Here is a 16,469-nt window from a genome sequence, read left to right as displayed (position 1 = left end):
ACCCCAGCTGTCTAAATTTCTCCTCGGATTAAGACTTATAGGTGATTTTTTTTATAGAAACATCATCCATAGCAATGAAGCTATGAGGAAAGATGTGCTTCTCACAAAACCTCACCATATTAAATCCGGTGTCATAAATATTGGCACTACCGGATTTCGAAGTCTTTCTTCTCTTTGAAATTGGTTCTGAGAAGGGGGAACAGGAGGGGTAGAAACAAAAAAAAAAGGAGGAGAGGGAGGAGGAGGAGGAAGAGGGTTCACCGGCTTAGTTCGAGAAGAAGTACCTGAGTCAGACTTTGTCGGTGAAGGAGTATCCGGCCTCCCAGATTCTTGCAGTTGAGCAGCTCGAGCTCGGGTGTTCCTTTTGGCCTCCTGGACTTTCTGATAAGCCTTAGAACCACTTTTTATTTTCTCTGCACAAGAGCAAGAAATATCAACAAGCAAGTCAGAACAACGAGTAATTACTTATAAATGATAATGAAGACTACCTAGCTTGGTACGGACATAACTCGGTCTTTAGAGAAGGAACCTCTTAGTGTCAAGGTTTGGAGCCCGTCCCTAAGCCTCTCGAAAGAACTCGACTATAGCCTTCTCGACTTCGTCCAAGTCAATCAAATTATATCTCTCAACAAGGGCTGCCTCTACCTAACATAACTGGAAACGGGGTTCATCATTTTCATTTAAAAAGAAGGGGTGGCAACCCTCAGCAGCACGGACTTTAAAAAAGAAGTTCTTAAAATCATGAAACGATTCATCAAAAATAGAGAATACCTTCCGACCTTGGATAGCTCAGAAGGAAACCCATTGTTGTTTATTCGAAGCGCTAAAAGGCTTGGTAAGGTGAAAAAGAAAGAAAAAGGTCTTTAAAGAAATCAGAAAATCAAGCTCACAACTAACGAGTTGATAGATTTTCAGAAACTCCCACGAGTTTAGATGGAGTTGGGAAGGAGCCACTTTACAATGGAACAAGACCTCTATTTCAAAGTCGAAAAAAAGGGAAAGAAACCCCAAGTCGGGTAAAAAGACAGTCATACATAAAAAGAAAATGTGGTTTCGACTCAACAGCTCGCCTAAAACAAACCCGGTCTTCAAGGTCAGGGGCTACTATTTCATATTTTACTTCATCCTCTCTAGAACTACGAATCCTAAGATGTCTACAGAATTTCTCTACAAAGACATTATTAACTATAGGAACTAAACAAAGAACAGAAGAATCTACCCATTTCAATAAATCCTCAGGGACCTTTGAAGACATTTTTGAGATGGTTGAACGAGACATATAGAAGGATATACCTAAAATATAAAAAAAAAGAGAGAGAGAGAGAGAGAGAAGCCGTCACTACCAGTGGAAAACAAGGGCAGCTCCCTTCTCACAAATCAAAACAATCCACAAAAAGAGTATCCCTGAAAATGACATTGTTCTCAAAGAAATGCCACAACAATATCATTTAGGGGCATTTCGATACACAGACGAGACCATGGCAGCGCCACAATAACAAAAAAAACGAACTAACAAAAGAAAGCAATGAAGCCAATGTTCATGAAACTACTAGCAAGCAAAAGATTCATCAAACGATCCCATATTCAAACAAAGGCTTTCTGATATAAAGAAGCACCACAATATAAAAGCTAACCTCTGCCTTCTTCGAAATCAAAAGAAGATAGGAGCACAGCAAAGCAGCGAATGATCTCCTTCAAAAGAAGAACAAGCGTTCTTCAGAAATCTTCAGGAAAGAAATGAACTCCCAATGCAAGAAGATGAAAAGAAAGGGAAAAAACTTAAACAGGAGGGAAGAGCGCAAAATATACAGAGGAAGAAGAAATGAAAGGGAAGAAAGAGAAAGGGAAGTGGTATTTAAAGAACCCAAGGGGCAAAACCGTCAAAATTTCTCCCCTCATTTAAAAGAACGTGCACGGTTACCCATGTAACAGCACCACACGCGTCACAAAGGGAAACCAACACGCGCAACAGTTGGCATTCCAAAATCACGTCGGTTTTTCGACTTAAAAAATAGAAAACTTTGAAACCCGACATGATACCTCTATTTCTCGGCATCTGCCGGACTTCATACCTGGCCCAAAACATAAGCCAGGCCCAAAAACAGATAAAAGTCCAAAGGACAACTATCACATAACTGACCTCTTGAGAGGTCGGACAAAATACTATAACTCTCCTCTGAAGGAGTTATAACTAACCCCTAATATCTCTCACCCACTTCTAGTAGAGAGATCTTAACAACTCCTTGATAAATGGGCGGTTATCCACTATCAATAGTGGAACTACTTTAACGGTGGTTATTGGCTTATCACCTATAAATACACTCACACTCACAGGTATACTAAAATTCCAATACACTTAAAACCTGCTAAAACCCTTGCTGACTTAGGTATTGGAGTATTTTGCAGGTACCACCCCTGATCTCCTTTGAACAACTCGGACGACGGCCGTACAACTCAGGCCAAGTCGAAAATCACCTTTTCCATAAGCTTGGACCTTACGTTCAAGTTCAAACTCGACCCAGTTTCAAATAACTCTCAGAACAAATAGTAATAATAATTAATAATATATAATAAAAAATAATATAATAATAATATAATAATAATAATAATTAATAATAATAATAATAATAATAATGATTAATAACAATAATGACCATAACAATAATAACAATAATAATAATAATAATTTTATTAATAATAATAATAATAATAATAATAATAATAATAATAATTAATAATATAGTAATAATAAATATTATTCAGAATAATAATATATTTTTAATAATATACTAATAATAATAATTAGTATTAATAATATTACTAATTAATCATAATAACAGTACTAGTAGTAATAATAATAATAATAAATAATAATAAAAAATATTAATAACATATTATTAATAATATACTAAGATTAATAATAATATAATAAGAATAATAACTCATGATTAATAATAATAATAATAATAATAATAATAATAATAATAATAATAATAATAATAATAATAATAATAATAATAATATTTCGTAATAGTTATAATAAAATAACACAGAAATCGTGTAATACAATAATAATAATAATAATAATAATAATAATAATAATAATAATAATAATTAAATTATATAACAAAAATCTACTAATAACTTTAATAACAATATAAATAAATAAATTTATTTATAATTAAGATAAAAAAATATTTATTTATGAAGGATTACCACGTGTTCATAACACGCAGCGGAAGAAAAGGAAGTAATCCTTAAAGATCTATTTTGTGCTTAAACTTTTATTCCAATAATAAATATATAGTAGATCAGATCTAAATACCTGAGTACACTAGTAAAAATCTTTTCTCCTTCGATGGTACGAAGGTGCTATGCGTATCCACACCGAGACCAACATTTGCTGTCAACTCCTTGACCAATGGACATCTGATCTAAATTGAGAAACCTCTTGCAACTCTTTGTACGCCATAAAATTTTTCTCCAAGAATTAGGCTCACATACATTTATGTGTGTAGAGGTAAAGGAATAAAACTCTTGTTATTATCTCCTGTGTCATCGTCCTCTACTCTTGGCATACATATATATGGTATGAGATTTGTTACTGATTTTAAATTTGAATCTCAATTTAAATTTAAATCATATCCTTAAATTTCAAATCTGACTCCTTCAAATTTTATGAATCATATCATAACAATTTAAAATAGAATCAATTAGGATCTTCATCCAAATTTATAATTCAAATTTAGAAATAGAATAACTAATTATTCTTAAATCTCATTTAATATTCTCAATTATCAAACTATTATTATATTCTTAGTGCTAGCAAAAAATATAATAATATTCTATTTGAATTAATATAATTATTTATTTGATCAAATCAAATTAATAATTAAATAATTCTACAACAAAGATTAGAACACTCGTTAGTGTGTGACCCCATAGGTTCAATACTAAGCGGGTAGTAAATTAATCATACTAAATTTACTAATCAAGGTTGGCGTCTAGCAACACTCCTCAACGACCCGATAGTATGAAGTAATATATTTTTACTAAGAACCTCAGAAGAACAAAGTATAATTCCTTCCATCTTTCCATCTCTTGGTTAACCTTTAGAGTATTGTTTAATTGTCAAACTCTAACTTGTTACCATTATTATAATGAACTGTGAATGACTTAAGAAACTCAGTTCTTCATTCATTCAATTTCCTTGGCCAATGTTTTATTCATCTCAATCATTATAATCATAGAGCTCAAACTCTTTACCGAGAGTTGACGGATTCCTTATTGACTAATCATTAATTCTACAAGTATTTAAATCATACCCAATATCCATTCAACTAGCACCCTAGGGTATTAGGTGTCCGGAATCAAAGTATAATAAATACATTGTTAATTACTATCACAGTCGCAGGTCAAAGGAAACTCTATTACTATGTTCATCTTGAGAATATCCTATTGACAAATATACGGTAATTATAACCATTAGGAATTCTCAAAGTGAGTCAGTTCAATGGTCATATCTCTATATGCACCATCTATATATATAATTTAATAAATGAGATCTATTAATCTTCATCCAATGAAGACCATTATATATATATATATATATTGATCTTTTCGGATTATTAATGTCCTTTTTAATAATCCTATCACCAAGAACAATTAGATTAAATTATAAAAGATTTATTTCTCAATATTATGATCACTATCATAATGATAAATCTCTAAATTTAATCAAGGACCTTATTATATTAACATTTTAATATAATAACAATAGCAAATTATTTCACACATGATTGATTGAATTGTGGTCATACTCCTTGTTCCCAACAATTTATATATTGAAAATGATCCAAATATTTAATAATATATTCTTGAGATCATGTAAAATCACAAATCATTTTTTTTACTATTTTTACTTCTCACTCAAGCTTCTTCCTCTTCTTAAGTTTTCTTCCTTCTTCTTCACTCAAATAAAATGTAAAAATAATGTATTTCTTATCTATCTTTACAATTAAACTCAAAACGCAATATAAAGATCCCTCTCATTTTTTTACATATACGTATTGAATATGCAAGTTTTCTCCAAAACGCAGATCGCGTTTGGCGTCTTTTAATGCGGTTAAAGTGCAGTTCTAATCTGCATACAAAAGACACATTTCGAAATCTAATTACACCTCTTTATAAAATGTAAGTTGTGTTTTGTAGCAACCAGTTTATTTTTTTCATCTCTGTCAAACGTAAATTATGTTTTGCAAATCTAAAAACTTACATGTTCACATCTATGCATAATACACTATATATGTACTAATATATGTGAATTATATCACTTTTTGTTTTATTATTAAATTAATTTCTGCATTATTTATATCTTCTAGTTTTGATTCCTTTTTCATTTGAATTCTATCCAGTTGATATGATGAGTTCCAATTTACAGGTTTCAGCATGTGATAGGCTTCCTCCCTGGTCCCTTCCCTCACATTATATTGTAGTTGTACAGTATTATATAGCTGGACCATTATTATTATTATTATTGTTAACGCTACCAGCGGAGAAGTTTCAATCTTATTAAGGCAGACAAATAATAATAATAGCATTATATAAAACAAAATAATATAAATCATTTCGATATCTATAATATATCTTCTTTCTCGTTTTTTAAGTTCATCCCACGCGTTGTAACAAATTATTGTTTTCTTCTGTATGTGATTGAGAGTACATTATATTGTAGCCTAGAACTTCTTATGCTTAAAAAGGGTTTTTAAATATTTTTGAGTTCTCTAGAATAAGACAACTCATTAAAGGTATATATATATATATATAAATAAGAGTGTGTGTGTGAATTTTTTATAATTGGTATATGTACGTGGTCGTACTTTTAAGTTTTAAGTATAACATTAAATTGCACTTAAGAGGGTCCAAATACTAACAACATCTATAATTAAATAGGAAAATTATAGGTACTAACATATTATCTGTCAATTTATTACTAATAATAATTAATTATTATATTTTAAACACATATATAAAGAGACACATCTAGAAAATATATTTATAAAGACATTTTTATTAAATATAGCCATAAAAAAAATATTTTTATTAGACACATCTATGAAAATACTTCCATTAAACACAGTTATAAATAAGAGTTGGCAGAAGTTAGTAGAAATGTTGTTGGTAACGTAGCGAGACCGAATTAAATATAATTAAACTCAATCATATGAATATATAATAACACAATGTGATAGTTTAATTTGCAGGAGTTGCATTGCACCAATTCATTCGTCCCTAACAACAATAATGGATCAATAAGCAAATGAAAAAGTATAAGATAACTAGTACTGTAGCTAACTGCAAAAAGAGTTAAGCTAATTTTATGTTCATCATGGTGTAAACTGAGGTACAGTTCACGTGAAGTTGATAGCTGAAAGTTATTAGATGGTTTGACTGATTTGACTAAATTTTCATTTAACGGCTCTCACCCAGACATGGACCCATGCTTATGAATGGGGGCACTTGCCCCAGTGTCATTTGATATTTTTAAACTAATATATATATAAGGTGAATTCTACCCAATCCCCTCTGAAATAACATGTAAGTTACTCTTCATGATGTATCACACTTTAATTGGTTATTATCTTAACTATAGTTGGGTTATTTTGTAATTTATTATTTGAGATGGGTAATTGTATAATTTCTTAAAGTATTAAAATTCTACCCGCCTCTCACGCAATCTCTTTCTACAGTGCATCATTTCTTAAAGAGTCGTTGAATTTCCATGGCTTGTAACTTCTTCGTTCTTCCCAGTATAGTGAGCACCGACTTCATTGCTATCTCATGTCCTCTCACTCAATCTCTTTTTTTTTTTTACCATGGATCATTCCTTACCAATATAATTAATGGTTAGTTTGGTTATTAAATTTTTTTCATTAAAAATAATATATGGAATATATATTCATATGTAAAATATAATATAATATAATAAAATAAATCTATTAAGAGTACTTAAAAGTATAATTAAAATCAGGAATATACAAATATAATAATAAAATTTGTACTCTAAACAAGTAAACATATCTTTTATCATACATAAATTATTTAAAAAAAAATATAAATTATTAAAATTAATAACACAAATTTAAAATGATAAAATTCAACTTTCTTACAAGTAATTTTTATAGTATTTTTATTTTTTTAATTTTTAATTTATTAATATTTTATTATTTAATTAATGATTAAACAAATTATTTTCATGAGAAATATTTTTTGTATAATCTTAAAGAAGAGACTAATATACCAATTTAAAAATTAATGTAAAAATGATATTTTAAATAAAAAATAGTTAATATTAAAATTTTTAAATACAAAAGCAAATTATATAGATATTCAGGATATAAATATAAAATACATGTTTAAAATAAATAAAGGAGACAAAAATAATTATTTATTTCTCATGAGTACTTCCATTTTATCTGTTTTATTTATTTTATGCATATATTTTATATTTATCTTTTAAATATTTATACAAATTATTTTTATATTTAAAAATTTTAATATTAAATATTTTTTATTTAAAATTTTATTTTTACTTTATTTTTTAAACTACTATATTGGTCTCTTTTATAAGATAATACAAAACATAATTTTTTATAAAAATAATTTTTTTAATCATTAATTAAATAATAAAGTACTAATAAATTATAAATTAAAAGAATAAAAATATTATAACAAATACAGTAAAAAATTGGATTTTATTATTTTAAATTTATATTATTAATTTTAATAATATATTTATTTTTTAAATAATTTATGTATGATAAAAAATATGTTTACTTGTGTAGAGTACAAATTTTATTATTATATTTATATATTCATAATTTTAATTATATTTATAAGTATTTTAAATAGATTTATTTTATTATATTATATTTTAAATATGAATATATATTCCATCTTGTAATTAAATAAATATATATTTTTTTAATGAAAAAATTTAATAACCGAACTAACCATTAATGATGTTGATGTTGGTAAAGAGTGATTTATGGCAAAAAAAAAAAAAGGGGGGGGATTGAGTGAGAGGACAAGAGATAGCAATGAAGTCGACGTTGGCTATAATGGGAAGAATAGGGAAGTTACGAGCCATGGGAATTCAACGACCCGTTAAAAAATGATGCACTGTAGAAAGAGATTGCGTGAGAACGTGCTTCAATTAATGGGGTAGAATTTTAATATTTTAAGAAATTATACAATTACCCATCTCAAATAATAAATTACAAAATAACCCAACTATAGTTAAGTAATGACCAATTAAAATGTGACACATTATGAAGGGTAATTTACATGTTATTTTAGAGGGGGTTGGGTAGAATTCACCTATATATAATATGCCCCCATTTTAAATTTTAAATAATCCCACTACAAATAAACTAAGTCCAATTATTAAAAGTCTAAGTCCAAGTCCATTTTATCTTTTTATGATTTTGACTATTAGTTAACCTAATTAAATTTAGTCTTCTTCTATTTTTAAATTCTAGTCATCACTCATTTATTCTCTTAAACCTTTTTCTTAGTTTCATATTTTCAATCTTCTTTTTTTATTCCTTGTCTAGTAGTCATCTTCTCTTCATCAAAAGGTAAATTTTAAATTCTCTATTTTGTTTTATATAGCTTTCTATGACTTTATGTATCTTTCAATTTCTTTGTTTCTCTTTTTGATATTTTCAATTGCAAATTTTAATTCAAACAATTATAGTTTAGGTATTAATCTATTTTTTTATTCTCTTCATGAATTTATATATTTTATTTTATTCTCAATTTAATGATCCTTATTATTTATTTGTTTGTTTATCTTTCGTTCTATTCTATTATATGTAATTATATTGCATATAAATTTTTAAAGTGAATTGATTAATTTACTAATTTAGAATATATTTTTTTATTTTTAGAAACAGTAATGAAAAAATATTTCAAAAGAAAGCTACTACTAGAATCTGAAGTCACTCCATTAGTCTCTTCTAATAATGTGCACTTTTATATTTTTAAATTTAAATTAATATATTTTGATAGTAATGTGTATTATTTTTGCCCCCTAACATAAATTTTCTGGGTCCGTCACTGCTCTCACCTATCAACTTTACGTGAAGTCGACTGCACCTAAGGTTCTACCATTTACGATACACAGTAAAAAAAAATAACCACACAAATCTTTATCCTTCTCTCTATCTGCTCTGCTGCAGCAGTGCCTTTCCTCTTCCGCTTGCGTAGCTGGTGCACGAAATTGTGATCTCCAGGCTCGAACAAATCCTGGTAATGGCTCCAAAGCTTGGTGCTCTGATCTTAATTCATAATTGTCACAACTTCGATACAACTAACCAGCAAGTGCACTGGGTCGTCCAAGTAATACCTTACGTGAGTAAGGGTCGAATCCCACGGAGATTGTTGGTATGAAGCAAGCTATGGTCACCTTGCAAATCTCAGTCAGGCGGATATAAAACAGTTATGTGGTTTTCGAATATTAATTAATAGAATATGGATAGAAATACTTATGTAAATCATTGGTAGGAATTTCAGATAAGCGAATGGAGATGCTTTCGTTCCTCTGAATCTCTGCTTTCCTGCTATCTTCATCCAATCAGTCTTACTCTTTTCCATGGCTGGCTTTATGTGATACATCACCATTGTCAATGGCTACTTTCGGTCATCTCTCGGGAAAATGATCCAATGCCCTGTCACGGCACGGCTAATCGTCTGGAGGCATCACCTTTGTCAATGGCTTCATCTTATCCTCTCAGTGAATAATATGCTCACGCACCCTGTCACGGCATGGCTATTCATCTGTCGGTTCTTGATCATGCTGGAATAGGATTTGCTATCCTTTTGCGTCTGTCACTAACACCCTGCAATCGCGAGTTCGGAGCTCGTCACAGTCATTCAATCATTGAATCCTACTCGGAATACCACAGACAAGGTTTAGACTTTCCGGATTCTCTTGAATGCCGCCATCATTCTAGCTTACGCCACGAAGATTCTGGTTAGGAGATCTAAGAGATATTCATTCTAGCTTAATTCATGTAGAACAGAAGTGTTTGTCAGGCACGCGTTCATAAGGGAGAAGGATGATGAGCGTCACACATAATCATCACCTTCATCACGTTCTTGGGTGCGAATGGATATCTTAGAAGCGAAATAAGATGAATTGAATAGAAAACAGTAGTACTTTGCATTAATCTTTGAGGAACAGCAGAGCTCCACACCTTAATCTATGGAGTGTAGAAACTCTACCGTTAAAAATACATAAGTGAAGGTCCAGGCATGGCCGAGATGGCCAGCCCCCTAAAACTTGATCAAAGGATCATAAGGTAATCCAAAGATGCCTAATACAATAGTAAGAGGTCCTATTTATAATAAACTAGCTACTAGGGTTTACATGAGTAAGTATTTGATGTATAAATCCACTTTTGGGGCCCACTTGGTGTGTGTTTGGGCTGAGCTTAAGTGTAGCACGTGCAGAGGCCATTTGTGGAGTTGAACGCCAGTTTCTGTGCCAGTTTGGGCGTTCAACTCTGGTTTTGGATCCTTTTCTGGCGCTGGACGCCAGATTTGGGCAGAAGGCTGGCGTTGAACGCCAGTTTACGTCATCTATTCTTGGCCAAAGTATGGACTATTATATATTGCTGGAAATCCCTGGATGTCTACTTTCCAACGCAATTGGAAGCGCGCCATTTCGAGTTCTGTAGCTCCAGAAAATCCACTTTGCGTGCAGGGAGGTCAGAATCCAACAGCATCAGCAGTCCTTTTTCAACCTCTGAATCTGATTTCTGCTCAAGTACCTCAATTTCAGCCAGAAAATACCTGAAATCACAGAAAAACACACAAACTCATAGTAAAGTCCAGAAATGTGAATTTAACACAAAATCTATTAAAAACATCCCTAAAAGTAACTAGATCCTACTAAAAACATACTAAAAATAATGTCAAAAAGCGTATAAATTATCCGCTCATCACAACACCAAACTTAAATTGTTGCTTGTCCCCAAGCAACTGAAAATCAAAATAGGATAAAAAGAATAGAATATACTATAAATTCCAAACTATCAATGAAACAGAGCTTCAATCATATGAGCGGGACTTATAGCTTTTTGCCTCTTGAATAGTTTTGGCATCTCACTTTATCCATTGAGGTTCAGAATGATTGGTATCTATAGGAACTTCAGATTTCGAATAGTGTTATTGACTCTCTTAGTTCAGTATGATGATTCTTGAATACAGCTTCTTTATGAGTCTTGGCCGTGGCCCTAAGCACTTTGTTTTCCAGTATTACCACCGGATACATAAATGCCACAGACACATAATTGGGTGAACCCTTTCAGATTGTGACTCAGCTTTGCTAAAGTCCCCAATTAGAGGTGTCCAGGGTTCTTAAGCACACTCTTTTTTTGCTTTGGACCTTGACTTTAACCGCTCAGTCTCAAGTTTTCACTTGACACCTACACGCCACAAGCACATGGTTAGGGACAGCTTGGTTTAGCCGCTTAGACCAGGATTTTATTCCTTTAGGCCCTCCTATCCACTGATGCTCAAAGCCTTGGGATCCTTTTTATTTCCCTTGCCTTTTGGTTTTAAGGGTTATTGGCTTTTTGCTCTTGCCTCTTGGTTTTAAGAGCTTTGGCTTTTTCTGCTTGCTTTTTCTTTTTCTTTCTATATTTTTTTTTCGCCTATTTTTTTTTCTGCAAGCTTTGTTCTTTGCTGCTTTTTCTTGCTTCAAGAATCATTTTTATGATTTTTCAGATTATCAAATAACATGTCTCCTAGGCATCATTCTTTCAAGAGCCAACATATTTAACATTCTTAATCAACAACTTCAAAAGACATATGCACTGTTCAAGCATACATTCAGAAAACAAGAAGCATTGTCACCACATCAATATAATTAAACTAAGTTCAAGGATAAATTTGAAACTCATGTACTTCTTGTTCTTTTGAATTAAAACATTTTTCATTTAAGAGAGGTGATGGATTCATAGGACATTTATAACTTTAAGACATATTTACTAACTACTAATGATCATGTAATGAAGACACAAACACAGATAAGCACATAACATAGAAAATGAAAAACAGAAGAAATAAGAACAAGGAATGAATCCACCTTAGTAATGGTGGCGTTTCCTTCTTGAGGAACTAATGATGTCCTTGAGCTCTTCTATGTCTCTTCCTTGTCTTTGTTGCTCCTCCCTCATTGCTTTTAGATCTTCTCTGATTTCATGAAGGATGATGGAGTGCTCTTGATGTTCCACCCTTAGTTGCTTCCAATAATTGTGTGGAAGAAAATGTATCCCCTGAGGTATCTCAGGGATCTCTTGATTTGCAGTCAAATGTTCTACCACTGAGCTATAGACCCTTGATGGAAGCTTTTGTCTTCCCTTTCCTCTTTCTAGAGGTTTCTCTGGCCTTAGGTGCCATCAATGGTTATGGAAAAAACAAAAAAAGCTATGCTTTTACCACACCAAACTTAGAATGTTGCTCGCCCTCGAGCAAAAGAAGAAAGAATAGAAGAAGAAGAGGATATGGAGGAGATGGATGGCTGTGTGTATTTGGCCATATGGGTGGGATTGGGTGGGGAAGAGATGTTGAATTTTTGAAGGTAAGTGGGTGTATGGGTGTGAGTGGTAAATGGAAGACAGAAGGGATGAGTGTTTATTGGGAATAGAGGATGATTGAGAAGAGAGAAGAGAGTGAGTGAAGGTAGGTGGGGATCCTGTGGGGTCCACAGATCTTGGGGTGTCAAGGCATTTAGATCCCTGCACCAATTTAGGCATGCAAAATGCCCTTGCACACAACTCTGGGCGTTCAGTGCCAGGTTGGTGCCCATTTTGGGCGTTCAACGCCCCTTTGCTGCCATTTCTGGCGTTGAACGCCAGAACCATGCTTGTTCTGGGCGTTCAGCGCCAGGATGCTCCCATTCTGGGCGTTCAGCGCCAGGATGCTCCCATTCTGGGCGTTCAGCGCCAGAACTATGCTCTGTTCTGGCGTTTGAACGCCAGACAGATGCTCCTCCAGGGTGTGATTTTTCTTCTGCTGTTTTTTATTACGTTTTTTATTTTTTTGTTTATTTTGTGATTCCACATGATCATGAACCTAAGAAAACATGAAAAACAATAAAAATAAGAATTAGATAAACATTGGGTTGCTTCCCAACAAGCGCTTCTTTAATGTCAATAGCTTGACAGTGGGCTCTCATGGAGCCTCACAGATGTGCAGAGCTTTGTTGAGACTCTCCAACACCAAACTTAGAGTTTGGATATGGGAGTTCAACACCAAACTTAGAGTTTGGTTGTGGCCTCCCAACACCAAACTTAGAGTTTGACTGTGGGGGCTCTGGTTGACTCTGCTTGGAGAGAAGCTTTTTCTGCTTCCTCTCCATGGTTGCAGAGGGAGATCCTTGAGTTTTGAATACAAGGGAGTTCTCATTCCATTGAAGGACTATTTCACCTCTGTCAACATCAATCACAGCTCTTGCTGTGGCCAGGAAAGGTCTTCCTAGGATGATGGATTCATCCTCTTCCTTTCCAGTATCCAGGACTATGAAATCAGTAGGTATGTAAAGGCCCTCAACCTTTACTAATACATCTTCTACTTGTCCATAAGCCTGTTTTCTTGAGCTGTCTGCCATCTCTAGTGAGATTTTAGCAGCTTGCACCCCATAGATTCCCAGTTTCTCTATTACAGAGAGGGGCATGAGGTTTATTCCTGAACCAAGGTCACACAGAGCCTTAAAGATCATGGTGCCTATGGTACAGGGTATTATGAACTTTCCAGGATCCTGTCTCTTCTGAGGCAATGTCAGTTGATCCAGATCACTTAGTTCATTGATGAACAAGGGAGGTTCAACTTCCCAAGCATCAATGCCAAATAATTTGGCATTCAGCTTCATGATTACACCAAGAAACTTGGCAGTTTGCTCTTCAGTGACATCCTCATTCTCTTCAGAAGAGGAATACTCATCAGAGCTCATGAAGGGCATAAGGAGGTTCAATGGGATCTCTATAGTCTCTAGATGAGCCTCAGAGTCCTTTGATTCCCCAGAGGGAAGCTCCTTATTGATCACTGGACGTCCCTGGAGGTCTTCCTCCTTGGGATTCACGTTCTCTCCTCTCCTCACAGGTTCGGCCATGGCGCTTATGTCAATGGCCTTGCATTCTCCTTTTGGGTTCTCTTCTGTATTGCTTGGGAGAATACTAGGAGGGATTTCAGTGATCCTTTTACTCAGCTGGCCTACTTGTGCTTCCAAATTTCTAATGGAAGACCTTGTTTCATTCATGAAACTTACAGTGGCCTTGGATAGATCAGAGACTAAGTTTGCTAGATTAGAAGTATTTTGTTCAGAGTTCTCTTTCTGTTGCTGAGTTGATGATGGAAAAGGCTTGCTATTGCTAAACCTGTTTCTTCCACCATTATTAAAGCCTTGCTGGGGCTTTTGATCCTTCCATGAGAAATTTGGATGATTTCTCCATGTTGAGTTATAGGTGTTTCCATAAGGTTCACCTAAGTAATTTACCTCTGCTATTGCAGGGTTCTCAGGATCATAAGCTTCTACTTCATGAGAAGCCTCTTGAGTACTGTTGGATGCAGCTTGCATTCCATGCAGACTCTGAGAAATCATATTGACTTGCTGAGTCAATATTTTATTCTGAGCCAATATGGCATTCAGAGTATCAACTTCAAGAACTCCCTTCTTCATAGGCGTCCCATTACTCACAGGATTCCTTTCAGAAGTGTACATGAACTGGTTATTAGCAACCATGTCAATGAGTTCTTGAGCTTCTGCAGGCATTTTCTTTAGGTGAATGGATCCACCTGCAGAAGTATCCAATGACATCTTTGATAACTCAGATAAACCATCATAGAATATATCCAGGATGGTCCATTCTGAAAGCATGTCAGAAGGACACTTTTTGGTCAACTGTTTGTATCTTTCCCAAGCTTCATAGAGGGATTCACCTTCTTTCTGTCTGAAGGTTTGAACATCAGCTCTAAGCTTGCTCAGCTTTTGAGGAGGAAAGTACTTGGCTAAGAAAGTCGTGACCAGCTTATCCCAAGAGTTCAGGCTGTCTTTGGGTTGAGAATCCAACCATAATCTAGCTCTGTCTCTTACAGCAAAAGGGAAAAGCATGAGCCTGTAGACTTCAGGATCTACTCAATTAGTCTTAACAGTATCACATATCTGCAAGAATTCAGTTAAGAACTGAAAAGGATCTTCAGATGGAAGTCCATGAAACTTGCACTTCTGCTGCATCAGAGAAACTAATTGAGGTTTCAGCTCAAAGTTGTTTGCTCCAATGGCAGGAATGGAGATGCTTCTTCCATGTAAATTGGAATTAGGTGCAGTAAAGTCACCAAGCATTCTCCTTGCATTGTTGTTGGGTTCGGCTGCCATCTCCTTTACTTGTTCGAAATTTTCAATTAAGTTGTCTCTGGATTGTTGTAATTTAGCTTCTCTTAATTTTCTCTTCAGAGTCCTTTCAGGTTCTGGATCAGCTTCAACAAGAATGCCTTTTTCTCTGTCCCTGCTCATAAGAAAGAGGAGAGAAAAAGAAAAGAAGAGGAATCCTCTATGTCACAGTAAAGAGGTTCCTTATTGTTAGTAGAAGAAGAGAAGAAGAAATTCGAACACATATAGAGGAGGGGGTTCGAATTTGGTGATGATGTGAGGAAGAGATGTTAGTAGATGAATAAATAAATAAAATAAGATGAGAGAGAAGGAGGGAATTTTCGAAAATTAATTTTGAAAAGGAGTTAGTGATTTTTGAAAATAGTTTTTGAAAAATGTTAGTGATTTTCGAAAATTAAGATTTTTTTTTAAAAATAAAATAATTAATAAATTAAAAAAAAGAAATTTTGAAAAAGGGGGAAGATATTTTCGAAAATGAGAGAGAGAGAGTTAGTTAGGTAGTTTTGAAAAAGTTAAGAAACAAACAAAAAGTTAGTTAGTTAGTTGAAACAAATTTTGAAAAGATAGGAAGTTGGGAAGTTAGAGAAGATATTTTGAAATCAAATTTTTGAAAAAGATAAGATAAGAAGATATTTTTGAAAAGATATGATAGGAATTAGTTTTGAAAAAGATTTGATTTTTAAAATCACAATTAATGACTTGATTCACAAGAAATCACAAGATATGATTCTAGAACTTAAAGTTTGAATCTTTCTTAACAAGCAAGTAACAAACTTCAAATTTTTGAATCAAAACATTAATTGATTATGTTATTTTCGAAAATTAGGTATAAAAATAAGAAAAATATTTTTGAAATTTTCGAAAATAACTAAGAATTTTGAAAAATATTTGATTTTTGAAAAAGATTTTGAAAAAGATAAGATTTTCAAATTGAAAATTTGATTTGACTCATGAGAAACAACTTGATTTTAAAAAATTTTGAAAAAGTCAACTCAAATTTTCGAATTTGATG

The 16,469-nt window shown here is 32.9% G+C and overlaps 1 non-coding gene across 1 annotated transcript; it reads left to right on the top strand.

Annotated features, from left to right (window-relative positions):
* Positions 1 to 14,938: 14,938 nt before the first annotated feature.
* Positions 14,939 to 15,046, top strand: LOC112780689 (small nucleolar RNA R71). The gene has a single exon (XR_003191509.1). It is a non-coding gene; the product is annotated as a small nucleolar RNA R71 (small nucleolar RNA).
* Positions 15,047 to 16,469: the final 1,423 nt, after the last annotated feature.

This window comes from Arachis hypogaea, chromosome 19, assembly GCF_003086295.3.
Source record: "Arachis hypogaea cultivar Tifrunner chromosome 19, arahy.Tifrunner.gnm2.J5K5, whole genome shotgun sequence".
NCBI lineage: Eukaryota > Viridiplantae > Streptophyta > Magnoliopsida > Fabales > Fabaceae > Arachis > Arachis hypogaea.
Note: the sequence above shows the minus strand (reverse complement) of the source record. Positions and strands in the feature narration are given on the sequence as shown.